Source organism: Pan paniscus, chromosome 15 (genome assembly GCF_029289425.2).
Source record: "Pan paniscus chromosome 15, NHGRI_mPanPan1-v2.0_pri, whole genome shotgun sequence".
NCBI lineage: Eukaryota > Metazoa > Chordata > Mammalia > Primates > Hominidae > Pan > Pan paniscus.
Genome location: NC_073264.2, coordinates 24182534 through 24186589, shown reverse-complemented (window position 1 = coordinate 24186589; position 4056 = coordinate 24182534). Strand labels below are relative to the sequence as shown.

General features: G+C 42.0%; 1 non-coding gene across 1 annotated transcript; it reads left to right on the top strand.

Moving 5' to 3' along the window:
* LOC112437104 (small nucleolar RNA SNORD41) lies at positions 1-69 on the top strand. The gene has a single exon (XR_003025766.2). It is a non-coding gene; the product is annotated as a small nucleolar RNA SNORD41 (small nucleolar RNA).
* The last annotated feature ends 3987 nt before the right edge of the window (positions 70-4056 follow it).

The window sequence follows — 4056 nt, the reverse complement described above, 5'->3', positions numbered from 1 at the left end:
AGGGAAGTGATGACAACTGTGACTGTTGTGTGACACTGATTTCTCTCATATTTGTACTGGCTGATCCTGAGGTGAGTCAAAAAAAGACAAAAATGTATAAAAATAAAGAAAAATAAAATGATTAAAAAATGGAAACAACTGACATTTTAATCAATAGGGGAATAGAAATGACTTAGACTGTATTCATTCAATAGAGCAATATGTAGCCATTTCAAAACATGTTTTTGATAACAAGGTGGTAAAATGTCCATGATGAAATAAAAATGTTCAGGCCAGGCACGGTGGCTCATGCCTGTAATCCCAGCACTTTGGGAGGCCGAGGTGGGTGGATCACGAGGTCAGGAGATCGAGACCATCCTGGCTAACATGATGAAACCCCATCTCTACTAAAAACACACAAAAAAATTAGCCGGGTGTCGTGGCGGGCGTCGGTAGTCCCAGCTACTTGGGAGGCTGAGGCAGGAGAATGGTGTGAACCCGGGAGGCAGAGGAGGTTGCAGTGAGCCGAGATCATGCCACTGCACTCCAGCCTGGGTGACTGAGCAAGACTCCGTCTCAAAAAAAAAAAAGAAAAATGTTCATAATTATGTAAAAGAAGCAGAATATAAAACTGTAAGTACATTATGATGGTAATTTTATGAAAATGAAAAAATATGTATATCTTAGAAAAAAGCCTGGAACAAAATGCTCCAAACATTTACTTTAATATAATTTATGTATTTATTTTATAGAGACAGGTTCTCCCTATGTTGCCCAGGCTGGTCTCGAACTCCTGGGCTCAAGTGATCCTTCTGCCTCAGCCTCCCAAATTTCTGGGATTACAGGCATGAGCCACCATGCCTGGCCTCCAAATATTTTATGATGGTTATCACTTGTTGATGGAATTATAGGTGATTTTTATTTCCATCTTTATATTTTTCTGTAATTTTAACATTTATTGTAATGATTACATATTTTGTTTATGCTCTTAGATAATATTTGTATTAGTTTGCTAGAGCTGCCATACCAAAATACCATGCACTTGGTTGCTTACACAACAGAAATTCATTTTCTCATAGTTCTGGAGGCTAGAAGTCCATGATCAAGGTACCAGTAGGCCTGGTTTCTTCTGAGGCCTGATTCCTTGGTTTGCAGGTGGCTGCTTTCCCACTCTGTCTTCATATGGTTTTCCCTCTGTCTGCACATGTTTCTGGTGTCTCCTGGTATGCCTAAATTTCTCCTTCTTACAAGGACACCAGTCATATTGGATTAGGGCCCACCCTGAAAAAAAAACAGAGCACCTCATTTTAACCTAAGCAATGCTTTAAAGACCTTATCTTCAAATATAGTCACATTCTCAAGTACTGGGGCTTAGGACTTACACAAATTTTGGGAAGACACAATTCAACCTATACACTAATTTAAAAAGTAATTGGTATATTATTGGTAATACAGACACAAAAACTGGGGCAAGCCTGACTAGAGTAGAAAGATATGTGGCAAATAGCAATAGGAGGGTAGGTGAAATAACTTCAATGATACCTTAATTATTGATTGTTCACTGTGTACTGGGCATTGTATTAAGATATCTTGACTGTCTCATGAAATCATTGATTTAAATATTGATTTAATATTGCATCAAGTTTGGGAAAACATTGAATCATGACAAGCTGCGGACTTTGGGTAGACATAAGGAATGATTTGAAGGTAGGAAAATGACATGAGGAAGAGTATTTTCTTCTTCTTCTTCTTCTTCTTCTTCTTATTATTATTATTTTGAGATGGAGTCTCGCTCTGTTGCCCAGGCTGGAGTGCAGTGGCACAATCTCGGCTCACTGCGACCTCCGCCTCTTGGGTTCAAGTGATTCTCCTGCCTCAGCCTCCCGAGTAGCTGGGATTACAGGTGTGCACCACCATGCCCGGCTAATTTTGTATTTTTAGTGGAGACGGGGTTTCCCCATGTTGGCCAGGCTGGTGTCAAACTGCTGACGTCAGATGATCCACTGGCCTCGGCCTCCCAAAGTGCTGGGATTACAGGCGTGAGGCACAGCGCCTGGCCATTTATTTTTATTATTTTTTTTGAGACGGAGTCTGACTCTGTCACTCAGGCTAGAGTGCAGTGGCATGATCTCGACTCACTGCAACCTCTGCCTCCCGGGTTCAAGTGATTCTCTTGCCTCAGCCTCCTGAGTAGCTGGGACTACAGACATGCAGCACCACGCCTGGCTAATTTTTGTATTTTTAATAGAGATGGGTTTCACCATGTTGGCCAGGCTGGTCTCAAACTCCTGAACTGTAATCTGCTTGCCTCGGCCTCCCAAAGTGCTAGGATTAGATGCATGAGCCACTGTGCCCGGCCACAGGAAGGGTATTTTAGGAAGATTAGTTTGGTAACAGAATGGATTAGTGGGCCAGGCACAGTGGCTCATGCCTGTAATCCCAGCACTTCGGGAGGCCGAGGCGGATGGATCACTTGAGGTCAGGAGTTCGAGATCAGCCTGGCTAACATGGTGAAACCCTGTCTCTACTAAAAATACAAAAATTAGCTGGGCATGATAATGGGTGCCTGTAATCCCAGCTACTCGGGAGGCTGAGGTAGGAGAATCGCTTGAACCTGGGAGGCGGAGGTTGCAATGAGCCTCGCCATTGCACTCCAGTCTGGAAGATAACAGTGAAACTCTGTCTCAAAAAAAAAAAAAAAAAGAATGGATTAGTGTCAGTTTAATTTCAGGGATCAGCAAACTTCTCTGTGAAGGACTAGAAAGTAAATATTTTGGGGCATACATATGGTCTCTGTTGCAAATACTGAACTCTGTCATTATAATGTGAAAGCAGTGACAGACAATAACTAAATGAATGAGCATGGCAGCTGCTAAATCTCAGGTTTAAGCTAAAGCTACCTTCTTACATATTTTAAGTTCAGCCTAAAGGTTTCTTTGTACATTGTGAACTACAACCTAAATGGAATTGTAAACAGACTGTAGCCTACTCTTGTGCCAATCACTGTTTCGGCCAATCAAACATGGCCAACTGTTCAAACTGTGTTCAAATAGGGCAAATGCCGGGCTACAACCAATCCGGCTGTTTCTGTACCTCATTTCCATTTTCTGTATGTCACTTTCCTTTTTCTGCCCATAAATCTTCCACCACGTGGCTGCTCTAGATTCTCTGAGGATACTCTAGCTCAGGAGGCTGTCTGATTCGTGAATCATTTTTTTGCTCAATTAACTGTTTTAAATTTAATTCGGCTGAAGTTTTTCTTTTAACTCAGTGTACCAATAAAACTTATGTACAAGGAAAATTGCAATGTTCCCAACACAAAGAAAAGATAAATGTTTGAGGTGAAGGATATCCAAATTATACTGATTTGATCATTACACATTGTATACAGGTATTAAAATAACACACATACCCCCCAAATAGGAACGACTATTATATATCAATTAAAAAACCCTTGATGTACAAGAACAGGTGGTGGGCTAGATTTGGCTGATTGGCCATTGTGTGGTGACTCCTGGAATAGACCACGTAGAAGGGACAGTAGCAGATAAAAACTGGAGGTTCAAGCCAAGTTAGGAAGAGAATACGGCAATAATTAATATCTGCAGTGAGGAGGGCCAGAATTAAGCTGGGCCAATGTGATGGAAATGGAGATATATTGGAGCCCTTTTAGGGGAAAAGGACTGCAGACCAGGTGATGACTGGAATGCAGAACTTAAAGTGGAGAAAACAAAAGATTCTGGGGATTCTGAGCAGGGAAGTGGGGAAAGGGCAGGGCAGTGCCACCGACATAAATGGATACATCCATGAACTGGCCATTTGCCTGGATGCTCCCAAATCCTTTTCTGCTCTTACCCTCTCTAACTCATATCACATGAAACTACTTGCCCCTGGCTTCTGAGTGGGTTCTGGCAATGGAAGTGTAAACCAAAAATAAAATTCTAAGACCCCTCCTCTTGGCCAAGGGCATTCCAGAATTAACCTGAAAAACCAGCTCAGGCCATGATGGAAGAGAGGGTTGGAAATGCCTCATTATACCCTCTTCCCTTTTGGAATTCAGGAAAAGCCCGACCAGCA